We start from the raw sequence: 15,181 nt of genomic DNA on the forward strand, positions 1-15,181 counted from the left end.
GATAAAAGAATCTTAAGACTCTTCATGTGCAAGCACTTCTAGGAGCTGAACAAAATAAATCAATAAGTTAAAAATAACTAAGTCTATGCTTTAGAAAGTGAAGCAGTGAAGAGAGATTTACCTTATGAAATATTAAGTTGTCTTATAAAGGCAGAGAAATGATAATGGTATAGGGCAGAGAATAAAAAGACAGATACATAAGTTAAGTGCCCCAAATCAGACCCGTGTATTTATATTTTTTTTAATTTTTTTTAACGTTTATTTATTTTTGAGAAAGAGAGAGATAGAGCATGATCGGGGGAGGGTCAGAGAGAGAGGGAGACACAGAATCTGAAACAGGCTCCAGGTTCTGAGTTGTCAGCACAGAGCCCGACGCGGGGCTCAAACCCACGAACTGCGAGATCGTGACCTGAGCTGAAGTCGGTCGCTTAGCCGACTGAGCCACCCAGGCGCCCCCAGACCCGTGTATTTATATGAATGAAAAAGATCCCTGTATGTATGGGTGTTAGATAGGAAAGCAGCAAAATTTGAAGAAAAGACAGATTATTTAATCAATCCTGTCAAAAACTTCTATACTAGAATATGGAAAAATAATTGAGATTAACTTGAAATACATTAAAGGATTATTAGTGAAAGGTATAATATATTTTTTTCTTTTTTCAAGTTTTTATGTATTTATTTATTTAGAAAGACAGAGAGAATGAGTGATGGAGGGGCAGAGAGAGAGGGAGAGAGAATCCTAAGCAGGCTCTGCACTGTCAGCTTGAAGGCTGATGTGGGGCTCCAATTCACAAACCATGAAATCATGACCTGAGCCAAAACCAAGAGTCAGATGCTTAAATGACTGAGCCACCTAGGCACCCGAGAAGTAATAATAAAAATATTAATATAAGAAAAATCAAATAAAATCTTTATTAGCTGTGTATGGAAATACACAATGTAAATATGCACCCAAACATGTCAAAATATAAACTTCAGAAATACTAAAAGCAATGGAATAGAAAGATATATGAAAAAAATCAATAAAAATAAAGTTTACATAAATGTTTTAATATTAAGCAATCAAAATTGACTTTAAGGCAAATAGGGTTATTAGAAATGAAGCGGGGCATTATATAAAGTTCACTAAGAACACATAGCAGTTTTGAACTTGCAGCTAACAACTTTAAGACAAAATTTAAGAAAACATACAATAGATAATGTGAGCAGCATAACTGGTAAACAATATCTAGTGAACATAAATTTCTTCACATGTTTAAGTGCACATGAATATTTGTTAAAACTGTAAATGAGATTAAAAGATACAAAAAGATATAGGGGGTTTTAACCTATCACTCTCAGTAAAAATTACATTTAATAGATTGAAAGCTAAATATGAATACAGACATCCTACACAATGCAATCATTGAGATAGATCTTTTGGATAAACATACAAATTTAACACCCTAATAATAGAGAATACAAGTTTTCTGTAATCTACATGGAACATTCACAACACTGATTATATATCAGATACAGAAATATCACAAACAGTGCCTCCAAATATAGTGCAGTCTAAATAGAGATTATAAACAACTTTTAAAAAGGCCTTCAACCTGGAAGTTATAAAAACTTCTGTTAAACAACTCGGGTGAAGAGGAAAACACAAATTGAAATTACAGAATCTCTAAATATAGTGAGTGAAAAAGTACAGATTGTTGTATGTAATCTATATTTACAGCGATGACGAAAGGAAAATTCATAGCTACAAACATCTGTGTCAGGAAAAATGAATGAATGAAAATACATGAATTAATTTTTTGATTCAGTATGCTAGAGGAGAAGAAAGAATAAAGTAATACAACAAAAAGCCCAAGGAAAGAAATAAAGCTTGAAATAGAAACTCATGAGGTAGCTATTAGGTAAAGAGTAATCTAGTTATTAAACTGAAAACCATTCCTCTGGGGGAAAAATATGTATTAGAGTTTTCCAGAGACACAGAACTAAGAATATATATTTATTAATATTAATTAATTAATTAATTAAATATATATTTATATATTATATAATTTAAGGAACTGGCTCATGCACCTGTGGAGGCTATAGAGTCTGAAATCTGCAAGGCAGATTGGTAGAGTGGATATTCACACAAGAGTTGATGTTCTAGTCTAATATTCAAAGGCTGGAGACACAGGTAGCCTAGCTGTGTTTCAGTCTGGTGGAAGGATTACTTCTTCAGGGTACCTCAGTCTTTGCTCTTAAGGCTTTCAAATGCTTAGATGAAGCAATTTTACTTTTGTAGGGTAATATACTTTAAAATGTGCTGATTCTAGCACTTTTACTTTAAAATGTTTACTTTTGGGATAGGCTCACTCCTGTTCAGGAGACAATTATAAGGCTTTTTATTTTGTTGCACATTGTCATGTGAACAAATGGAATACATGTAACTATCCTTTGGAGATGAAGGGATAAGCTGTATTGTTTTTTTTCACATCTGCAATACGTTACTACAGTTAAAATGGATAAAAAATGATATATTTATATTAACATGGACAAACCCTAAAAACATAATCTTGAGTCCTAAAAAAATTGCCAAAGGATAAGAACTGTATGCTGTCATTAGTATAAAATTTACAGATGGAGGGGCGCCTGGGTGGCTCAGTCGGTTGGGCGGCCGACTTCGACTCAGGTCATGATCTCGCGGTCTGTGAGTTCGAGCCCCGCGTCGGGCTCTGTGCTGACCACTCAGAGCCTGGAGCCTGTTTCAGATTCTGTGTCTCCCTCTCGCTGACCCTCCCCTGTTCATGCTCTGTCTCTCTCTGTCTCAAAAATAAATAAAAGGTTAAAAAAATTAAAAAAAAATTACAGATGGAAAATAATGGTATGTACATTTCTATGCAGACCTACACCTGCAGTGAATGTATAAAAACATGAGATTTATTTAGACACCAACTTCAAGATAGTATTTATATAGAAGCTGGTAGAAAAGCTATGCTAGCACTACATTGTTACAATTTTATGTTCTTAAAATTTTAGAAAAAAAAGATATGAAGCAAATATTGAAAAATATTAACATCTTCAATATTTCTCTAGCAAGTACATAGGGTCTGGTATATCATTTCCTGTAGTTTTGTTCTCTGTGTTCAAAATATTCCCTAATTAAAACATGTAAATTATACATTATAGTGTTTTGCATAAAACTTCATTATTTATAAAAATATTATTAAGGCCACATTATTATGAAATTATTTGAAAGTTAGTTCTTGTTTAACTGCTGTCTAAGTTAGCATACATATAATAATATAAACTTGAAATACAAAATAGCCCTTCTATTCTGTTTCCTGGGAAACAATTTTTATCAAGTCTTGACAGGAGATTTTGAAAGTGTCCTCTCTTCAGGCTGTGAAATGTCAAAGTTCATCTTTGTATGAGAATTCCCAACAAGATAGAACTTTCTTAGCTCTAATCTGTAATGTAAGGTGTGAAAACAGAAGTTATAGTTTGATTCTGAGAACTGTCGATGTGCGAAGATGACAAAGGTTATTACAACTCAGAAGTGCCAAACAATGTAATTTTCGAGAAAAACAGACTCCATAGAACTCATTTTTTTTTAGTGTAGTCTGAAAACTCTCCAAATACCATTTCATCTTCTAAAGAGTAAATCAAAATAAATTATTTCAGTTTTACTCTTTAACCAGAAATGTAACGCAGGTCTCAGGGGCACCTGGGTGTCTTAGTGGGTTAAGCGCTTGATTTTGGCTCAGGTCACGATCTCCAGATTAGTGAGTTTGAGCCCCACATCAGGCTCTGCGTTGACAGCAAAGAGCCTGCTTGGGATTCTCTGTCTCCCTCTCTCTGTGCCCCTCCCCTGCTAGCACTCTCTCTCTCAAAATAAATAAATACACTTAAAATAAAAAAAGAAAGTTTTAAGTTTCCCTTTTTTTAACTGTTTAATTTCCCCTTTAAATTGCAAATTCAGATTTGCTTTTGAGGCAGAGGACTACTTTTTCTCGAGGATGGAAAATGAGTATGGTCCAAGCTGCTTCAGCAGCCCTTTGAATTTAACTCCAAGTCAGGTTCTAGGGAAAGTTAAGTGAACAAGTTCAAATGAAAAGCTTCTGATTAAGATTTAAAATTTTTGTTCAAATAACATATGGGAGTCTTTAATCAAAACCGTATCTCTGAAAATTAGATGTTTTTCTCAACTGTATTTGTATCCTTATTACGAGGATTGTCAAATTATTTTGTGTTAATGAGGATGGTGTAGATGTATGACTTATTGAGTATGTTTGCATAGGAGTGTGTGTATGTCTATGAGTGTGCGTGCATGTGTGTTCTTGTGTGTGCATGCTAATGTGGAAGCATTAGCTTATAGGAGATTGTTTACATTGGATTACTTCCAGAAGCAAATGCAAGTTCTGTTTTACCCATTACCTCATAATGGAAGAAAGATTAAGAAAGAACTGTATCACTGGTCTTATAGCAAGAAACTTTAAACTAGCTTTGGTTTTCATAGTGGGCTGTGGTTTAAAAATAAATTGCCTAGACTTTGGGAAATGGATTTTAGCAACATTGTAGTTATCTTCACAGGAGCAGATGGTGTCCTTGTGGATAAAATGGGATAACTGTAAAGGTAGTTGATGGTCCCACAGTCAGTGATCCTGGGAAGAGAAACAGAAACTCTCCAAACAGAAATTGGTCTTTCCTTTCTATAAGGTGCAGGGCCAATGGATCACATATCAGGAATATGTATTCTGGATTCTGGATTCTGGATTCCCACTGGTGGTAGTTGTGCATGTGTGGTCTGGCCTGGGGGAAGGTGGATTCCCACTGGGGGTAGTTGTGGGTGTGTGGGATGGGTTGGGGGAAGGGATTAGAGCACAGGAACATGAGCAGCTTCCAGCAATGCAATGGCCGGCAATGAGTAAATAGGGAACTTACTAAGTGTTTCAAGGTCTGGTTTTCCCTGGTGATCTCTACAAGTAGCCACTTATAATACAATTTATATGTTAATCTGTGTTGGACTTTCTTGCAGTATCCACAAGCCTTCAGAAATGGGCAATTACAAATGCAATCCTGGGAGGAGTTCTACTTCTGTTCTGAAAGTAGGAAGCCGAAAAGAGGACCCACCACTCCTTTGCCAACAATGGGGAAAACACACACAAACTAGGGAAAAACATGGTTTTTTGAACCCATTAGAGATCTGAGATTGTGGGACACCCGAGAATTCTGAATTCTAAAGCAGGACAGACACCTCCAGGAGGAGTGGTATGCCCGGGTCAGCTCACTCGTGGCGGACAATAGAAGCAAAACGTCCCATCATGATAATAGGGAGCCATGCAGACACAGCTTAGCTACGTGGATGTGCAGTTTGTGCTTAGCTGCTGGTTCTTTCCCATGAACTTTCACCTAGTGACATGAGAAATGTTGGGGATGAGGTAGAACATTAGAGAGAGACTCCCTCAGTGATGTATGGTGAGCTGCAGAGAAATGGCTGCTGCCACAGAAAGGCGCAAAGCCCTGCCCTGGGGGTACACCTTTCTCAGACAGGGAACTGCTGAAGGGGTGCAAGTTGTGGGGTGCATGGTGGGGCTCTCACCTCTGGTCTTGGGTGAATCCAATGTAGCTGGGAGAAAAGCTGGGAGAAGAGAGGATTTGGAAGTGTGTATGAACCTGTGGAATTGTATAGTCGACAGAATTATAACACAAAGAATAATCCAATTCATTGCTAAACCCGATTATTTTATATTTTAAATATCTGTCAGTCTTAACATTTTTCTTTCATTCAATGCCACCGCTGAAGTTCAATTATCTGCTGATTCATCTTCGTCATTTAGACGATAGTAACTTTTCCTGCCTCTTTTATCTCCACCAGCCAAGTTGAATAAACATTTAAAAAAATAATGTTTATTTTTGAGAGAGAGAGAGAAAGAATGCGAGTGGGGAAGGGGCAGAGAGAGGGAGACGCAGAATCCGAAGCAGGCTCCAGGCTGTGAGCTGTCAGCACAGAGCCGATGCAGGGCTCAAACCCACAAACTGAGAGATCATGACCTGAGCCGAAGTCAGGTGCTTAACAGAGTGAGCCACCCAGGCGCCCCCAAATAAACATTTTTAAATGTGAATCTGACCACGGTGTCCTTCTCCCATTGTACTGGCTACTGTTTATTGTTTAAACAAAATACCTGAGGTCTGGAATGTTTAAGTGATTTGTCTATGATCAAACATTGTGGAGGATTAAGTCAAATTCTTCTCATTCGTATTTGGTTCACAATACAGTTTTCTACATTGACTGGTTGAATATAATACCCATTGGCTAACGTATTATAAAATTTCAAGTTCTCTCTGATTTCCTTTATGCTTGTTTCCACAGAAGAGCTTAGGCGATTCATTTCCTGTGAAGACACACTTTGCTACCATAGAGGAGCATAGGTATGGTGATTCAAACATAGGGGCAGAAGCTCTATCAACAGTAAAAGTCTGTTCCTCACTTATAACATGAAATGATTGAGACTCAAACAGATTCAGTCATAGAGGTGTTAAGAGTAAAAGAAAATCTGTTTCTTTGACCACCAAGAAACCAATCAAGTTAAGCTCACTAATATTCCAGTCACGGAATCAAACTCCAGTCCCACGGAATCAAACTCATAAACCAAATGAAATAACACTATGAAATTGATAAGCGGATAAACCATATACTGAGTAAGCTGCATATTCTTGAACTATCCCTACGGTTTTACAAGGACATTGTAATAAAGCATTTTTGGTTTTGTAGTTTACCATCAGCAACCAGTGAAGTGGCTGTTTTATTATGCTTCGCTTCTGGCTGAGTGTGAAGGGAAAAGGAGGTTTGTGGGGGAGATGGCTTTTATTTCTACATAGATGCTGGCAAAAATAGAAAGCGGAGGATAGAAAATTACTAGTTAGGTACTGTACATCCTGTTTGTGAAAAAGTTCTGTTTTTTAAATGGATGCCAGTGAGGATTCTCTTTTTTCCCTAACTTTCCTAGCACATAATCTCCACCTATTCTGACATTCATTGCAACGAAAGAGATGTCAAAAGCGTAAGAGTTTTATATAAAATCCTTCCGTGTAGTAGTCCCTCTAAATACGTAAGTGTTTGTTTTGATTGAATTATACTACTTCAAGTCGAGCACCCAGCCCTGCTCCAGTTTTCATGATTTCCCTTGTCTGGGGCCACTAGAGTTACTTTAAAGAAATAATGACTTGTTTCTGATTCACATCATTCTTTTAGGTGACTGACTCCATTTTCTGCTGCATAAATTTCTTAATAAAGTGTCCTTTGCTTTACCACTTACTATTATATTTCATTGTGCTCTAAGAAGAATGGGCTTATATGCTATACAGATATATAATAAGATAAATTCCCCAGAGTGGCAACTATGTTTTCAAATATGACTTATAGAGAGACTTACATTAAAGAGCTGGCCTTATTGAATCCTGGTGGTTGTGTAGACTGATGCCTCTATTTTCAGTTAATTAGGAATAATTGGTTAAAAAGAGGCTGTATAGTGATGCAAAATCATGATGGAAAACCAAGGGCTATTTCAAACATTGCATAAGAGCACACATAAACTTAATTGAAAATATGTAACTTTGTATCCATGTAAAAAGCGGATCAGCCTTAAAACGATGTGAAAAACTATAAAACTTAAGTGCACTATTAAAGACTTAATAATTGTGTTTAATTATGTTTTATTTCACTATACACATGCAATTAATGTTTGCTTTCAAGAATGATCTTCAAATTAAATATTAGTGCAATAATAAACACAATTCTTAAAACAAATAAACATATATACATACACCACCCGCTATCCCCGTCACCCTTCCCCCACATCAACTCATTCCAAAAGCAATGCCATCTATTCTCCATCAGTCCCTATTTGGCTAAATCTAAAATAATATAAGCATAGAAATTTCTAAATTATTGGCTATTGGGAAAATAGTCTTGTTTAGAAATATGTAAAATATTTTTCCCAGAAGTGTTTTCTGAATATATTGAGTTAAAATGTCAAGTACTAAAATAAGAAGCATCAAAGTTGTCAAGTACCCAAATTTAAGGAGTAGACACCTCCTCAAGAACTTCGTTAGCACGACAAAGACAACTCTGTCAATCAGAAACCCAGGACAAAGACCAAAGTTCTTTTCACAGGAAATGTTCCATTTGCAGTATCCTAACCCTTGGAAGTTTTGGCTGATTTTGAAAGGCTCTTAATAAAGGTACCCTTGAGGAAACAAAGAAGGAGAAGGAGAAGGAGAAGGAGAAGGAGAAGGAGAATTTATAAAGGAACAACCAAATCATTTTTCCAACACTTCACCAATATCCCAGACTCCCCCTCCCTCATGAGCATGAGCAGAAGACCAGGGAGAAGACAATCACCAGAATCAAGAGGGGAATAACACAGCTTTTTACTCCTATGTTAAAACAGAAGGACTTCATCTTCCTTAAAAGTTCGGTTCAGAACGTCTCAAATTAAAAATATGCGATGAAACTGACCTGTCTGAAGCCAAAAGACATAAATTTTTCATTCCCCTGTGGCTATGTGCTTGTTCCACACACCGTGGTCTATTTCTTTTTGCCTGTGTGACTCAAAGTTAAAGAGAACGGGAGACAGACAACAAGGCCGAGAGGCGGCGGCCTGAAACCAGCTGCCGGCCCACCATTTGGCATGGTGAGCGTTGTTAGTTCCCTGTGGGTTAAGTGGCGATGAAAACTAGCCGAGCGCGAGAAGTCTTGCTGGTACCTTGCCTAAGAGCACCAAGCTGCAAGAGATTGTGTGGTAGGCTGCCAAAGGCAGGAGCTGGGAAGAGGGGAAGAATTTCAGCCGGAGTGAAATCTCTCCCATTAAAGAACCGTGCGGTGAGGAGGCCACTTACAGTTTGCCCTGAAAGAACTATCTGGCCCTACAAGGGAGCTGCCGTGTGGGCACCTGTCATACACAGGGCATCGGGAGGCAGCCAGGTCAGTTAGAAGTTCACTAACCACACACCAGCTATGTGACACCTACTTGTCCTGTATATATCTTCTATCCCTCCTGCTTCCTTTGAACCATAGCAGCTAAGAATGCATTTCTTTTACATACTGAGTTTCAATTTACGCTTTTGTTTTAAGAAAGAGTGCCATAGATACATGTTTTAAGAAAGAGTGCCATAGATAAATTTTGGTTAAAAATTACCAAAATTAAGTGTCCGACTTCGGTTCAGGTCATGATATCACAGTTTGTGAGTTCGACCCCTCGTCGGGCTCCGTGCTGACAGCTCAGAGACTGGAGCCTGTTTCAGATTCTGTCTCTCTCTCTCTCTCTCTCTCTGCCCCTCCCCCACTCACTCTCTCTCTCTCTCTCTCTCTCAAAAATAAATAAACATTAACAAAAATTTTTAAATTACCAAATCAATTTTCTATAGCAGCTAGCTCCAAAATTATGCAATTCCATAGTTAGAAATCACAGAGATTTGGGGAAGACATGTAAGAATTCACAATGCATACAAAGAAATAGGCATGACTGTAAGAAGGGGAGACTCACCTCAAATTTTCTTGCTGAAAATGACCTCCGCGTCCAGGCTTGCCTCCATACCACAGTCACACATTATGCGTGCAGATGTGTACATCCATGCATATATATGTAGCATATATCTGCAATAGTATACAAATATATAATATATGTTGGGTGATGATTCCAAGAAGGGATAAACATTCAGCAAAAATATTAGTTTTACTTTTCTTTAGAAAAATTAATTTTAAAAATTAGTCATTTTTTATTTGCTGCTATGGGCTACAGAAGGATTACTGTCTCTCCTGCATAAAATGCAGGCTTATAGGAATTATAGAGATTTATGAAATAAAAGCTTTTGCTTACTAATACATATTTTAGCCACATCTTAGTTTATTCACTGCTTTTCACATTTACATCTTAGCTTTGCAACAGCATTCTATGCATATATTTTGCAGATATTGAACATACAAGTAGGGAGAGATTTATAATAAAGGTGGACAAAGATATGTACAATCATAGAGTACAAATTAGAAAATTTTACAGTTTGAAGAGACACAGATCTCTCACTCATTGCTTGGATTTAAAGAGTGCTACACAAATGTACTCCATTTTTACATTTGTACATCTTATTTGAATTGAGCTTTGTTCCATGTAATATTATAACAATATGTCAAACGTAATTGACATAGTCACTTAAAAGTGTTCAGAAAGTCGGCCTATGGAATGGGAGAAAAATATTTACAAACCATATACCACATAAGGAGTTAATTTCCAAAATGTAAGAAACTTCTACAACTCAGCAAAAATCTAATAACTTGATTAAAAAATGGGTTAACAACTTGAATAGACATGTCTACAAAGAAGACATACAAATGTCCAAAAGGTATATGAAGAGTCTCAACATCACTAATGTCAGAGAAATTTAAATCAAAACCACAATAAGATATCACTTTACATTTGTTAGGGTAGTTACTATCAAAAAAAAAAAAACAAGACAATTAGTGTCGACAAATTGAAGATGTGGAAAAATTGGAACCCTTGTACACTGTTGGTGGGGATACCAACACTGATATGGAAAACAGTATGGAGATACCTAAAAAAATTAAAAATAACACCACCAGGGGAACCTGGGTGGCTCAGTAGGTTGAGCACCAACTTCAGCTCAGGTCATGATCTTGCCGTTCATGAGGTCAAGACCCGCATCAGGCTCCCTGCTCTCAGCATGGAGCCTGCTTCAGATCCTCTATCCCACTCTCTCTTTGTACCTCCCCTGTTCACTTTCTCTCTCTCTCTTAAAAAATAAAAAAATAAAATAAAAAAAATAAGTAAATAAAATCTACTCTGTGACATAAGTCTACTTCCGGGTATTCATTCAAAAGAACTGAAATCAGAATCTTGAAAAGCTACTAACTTTCCAATGCTCATTGCAACACAATTCAAAATAGGGTAGGCAATCTAAAATATCTATTTGTGCATAAATGGATAGAGAAAATATGGTATTTACATACAATGAAATATTATTCAGCCTTAATAATGAAGGAAATTCTGCCCATATGTGACAACATGGATGAGTTGGAGGATGTTATGCTAAGTGTAACAAAAGTCACAAAAGTCACAGAAAGACGAGTAATGTGTGACTCCACTCACATGATGTATCCAAGTCAAATGCGTAGAACCAGAGAGGAGGATGGTGGTTTCCAGGGGCTGGGAGAGAGGGAAACAGAGTTGCTATCAACAAACACAAAGTGACAATTACGCAGATTGAGGAAGTCCTAGAGATCTGTGTACAGCATTATCCCTATAGTTAACAATACTGCACAGTACACTTAAAAATTTGAGAGAGTGTGGATGCCTGAGTAGCTCAGTCAGTTAAGCGTCTGGCTCTTGACTTTGGCTCAGGTCATGATTTCACAGTTCGTGGGGGTGAGCACCGTGTCAGACTGCACTGACAGCACAGGGCCTTTTTGGGATTCTCTCTCAACCTGTCTCTATGCCCCTCCCTCATGCTCTCTCTCTCATTCTCTCTCTCACAAAATAAATAAGTAAACTTTAAAAAAAAATGAGAGAGTATATTACATTTTTACCCAAATAAAATGCCTTTTTTAGAAGTGGTAGACACTTTTTAATATTATAAAATTTTGTAGCTTATAGTCTTTTGTATAAGCTTTTCGATGCCTGAAAGGATGTTCATATTCTACACATTAAAAAATAAACCATAAGAGATGTGGGAAAATAACTAATACTGACTGCCAACAGGAAGAAATGACACAGTATTTCACAAGCTAAAGAAACATCAATCACTAATGCAAGTAACTTCTAAACATAATATTTTCACTATATAGTCTAAATTAAGGGAGAAACATAAATCAACTACAAACAAATCATGAACTCTTTCTCATGGGCTAGTTTTACGAAGTGATATGAAGGTGATATAAAGTTCTGAAAATATTTTATGTATATTATGAGATTAAGCAAATAAATAATGTATCGATACTGTCGGGAACCAGAAATGTCACTATAGAGAAAGGAAATATGAAGAAATACTGGAGTCAAGGCATGACCCTGAAAAATTTGGATCGCAATTGGAAATATCAATGTGAATTCATGATTTCTAATATCATGTGTATCTGTTCAATTACTTTTGTGTACAGAGAAAAGCAGAGTGCTAAGGTTAACAACAGAGACAAACAAAAACAAATTAAACACACACACACACACACACACACACACACACACACAGAGTAGAAATACCTGTTGTCTCATTTCTACCATTTACCAGGTCTTTTACTATGACTGAGCCACTAACTTTTCAGAGCTGTAGTTTGTCATCTGTAAAACTGTAAGTCACAAATCTCTGAAAATACTTGGGTTTTCCAATGCAATAACATATACTACTATAAAGTAGATTAAGTCAAATGGAGGGTCCATCTCTTCTAAAACTTTTACCAGAATCTGTCAGCTCTGGCCATAGGGCCCTATTGCTAATGAGCTGAGTTGTGGTCAATGATGAATCGGGGATGACACATCACTGTTGCACCAGTGGAGTTCAGCATAACTGATATCATAGCAGCATAGTGTGCAAAATCTAAACATTCTTAGCAGAGAATGGCAAATGAAACAACCCTTGGGAAAGTTTATACCAGTTTCAAAAATTATGTTCTTAAATTCTTTGCCTGTTGTCCTCCTGTTAGGGCTTCAATGTTTGCATCCTTTCAAAATTCATATGTTGAATCCCTACCCCTAATGGGATGGTATTAGCAGGTGGGTCTTTGGGAGATAAATAGATTTAGATCAAGTCTTGAGTTTCTTCATCATGGATTAATGCCTTTATAAGAAGAGATCAGGGAGCTCGCTCTCTCTGCCATGTGAAGATATATCAAAAAGGCAGCTACCTACAAGCCGAGAAGAGGGTCCTCACCAGAACTCGACCGTGCTGGCATCCTGATCTTGGAATCCTTAGTCTCCACAACTGTGAGAAATATTTCTATTGTTTAAGTCACCAGTCTATGGTATGTTGCTATAACAGCCAAAGCTGACTAAGAAAACGACTACAGAATTCATATACGATTTCTTTTAACTGCATCTCCCATAAACTTGAAATAATTTTCTAAACACACTAATGATTTGCACAGTACAAAATCATACCTGGATAGTTCATTTGAAATGATAAACCATATAAATGTAAAGAATAACTTGGGGCGCCTGGGTGGCTCAATCGGTTAAGCGTCCGACTTCAGCTTAGGTCATGATCTTGCAGTTCGTGTGTTCAAGCCCCACATCGGGCTCTGTGCTGACAACTCAGGGCCTGGATCCTGCTTTGGATTCTGTGTCTCCCTTTCTCTCTGCCCCTCTCCCACATATGCTCTGTCTCTCTCTCAAAAATGAATAAACAGTAAAAACATTTAAAAAATAAAATGAATAACTCTTTTTGTATAACTAGTTTTTAAATCAATAGTTTTTTTTTTAAATAATCCTTCCTTATGTTCCCAAAGATACAATTGGAAATATGTCTTCCATTATATAAGTCAAAAATAATGGGGTCTCTTGACAAATTAATGGTACTTAGGAAATTTTACAATTTTTAAGTCAAAAGATTTTGTGGGTAAGTGAAATTGATTCTTTTTGAAATATTAATATCTATTTGCAGTTGCACTTATAAAATACTGACCTATTTCTTTCTCCACAAAAATAAGTGTGCTAATATTCCAGAGATAGGCCATATGCTATTGCTCTGGATCTCCTGTGGCTTTTGAGACATGAATTCTCACCCAGTGAAATAGTGTGATAACTATGGTAGTCATCATATAACCTTCACATGTAGAAAGTGCGATTCCATTTTATTATCACAATCCTTCTAACATTGAGGTGGTAAGTTGTTTTTTCTAAATAACTTCCTTCTGTTGGAGATGCCATCTGCAGTGGAGATTAAGGCTAAGATGCATTTTAGTGGCAGTTAAGAGAGGAATGTGTGTGTGTGTGTGTGTGTGTGTGTGTGTGTTTCTTAGAGTAGCTACATCACATTTAGGATAAATAAAAATTTTGAAACATTTAATAATAGCATTAATTCTACATTTTTTTGACCATAAATTCATGCTAGTTGAGAAAAAAATAGAGCAAATAGACATTTATTTCATGATATCCAATTGCAGTAAGCTAAAAATACCTAAATATGTAGTGATACTTTATTATGAAGGATATCCATTCTAATCAATAGAAATGTCTCAAAGTATTTCTATTTGACTGTATATGATTCAGAGAATTCCCTTGACATGTAATATTCTATTTCTTTTTTTATTCTCAAGTTCAGAGAGGTTTCCTATGACATATAGCCAGGCAAATACATATGGCCAGGCAAATGATGTAGCCACACAGAAGAGAGGCTCATTTTCTAGAAATATTATACCAGTGAGGCTCTGAAACTAGAACCATCATAAAAAAGAATGAAGCACAGGGTTGAAAAAGGGTATTGAGAGGAAATCTTAGGGGCGTCTGGGTGACTCAGTTGGTTGGGCATCCAACTTCGCTCAGGTCATGATCTCACAGTTCATGAGTTTGAGCCCTGAGTCAGGTTCTGTGCTGACAGCTCGGAGCCTGGAGTCTGCTTTGGATTCTGTGTCTCCTTCTCTCTCTGCCCTCCCTCGGCCACTGTGCTCTGTCTCTCTCTATCAAAAATAAATAAATGTAAAAAAAATTAAATTAATGTGGTAAGAGGTAAGGGTCTTGGCTCATTTTTGTTTATATAGATATCTTATTTGAGTTGTATCATTTATTGAAAAGATCATCAAATCTCCACTTCACTGTACTGTTTTATGTTTGCTATAAAATGTTCAACACATTTATAAGCCTGGTATTATCACTTTTTGTCCGTATAAGCAAGCTGTGGATCATGAAGGTGAAAAAGGCATATAACCAGTAAGTAAAAAAGTTATCATTCCAAGATCTTTTGGCTGCCAAATTCATACTTTTCTACCTTGACTTATCTCTGCAGTTCTTTCCGTTTTACTTCAAAGATATAGAAGCATTTGTTAAATTAATAACTAAATCAGTAAAGACGCTATATATAAAAATTTTTTTGAATGATCTGGAAAGAAATAGTGTTTCTGAGAACTAGTTTTGGCTATGGAATGGGGGCATATCAGAAATGAGTGAGTGAGTGCCCGAGTGTCGAAGAAGACAAGGAAAATACA

Source organism: Lynx canadensis, chromosome B1, assembly GCF_007474595.2.
Source record: "Lynx canadensis isolate LIC74 chromosome B1, mLynCan4.pri.v2, whole genome shotgun sequence".
NCBI classification, from domain to species: Eukaryota; Metazoa; Chordata; class Mammalia; order Carnivora; family Felidae; genus Lynx; species Lynx canadensis.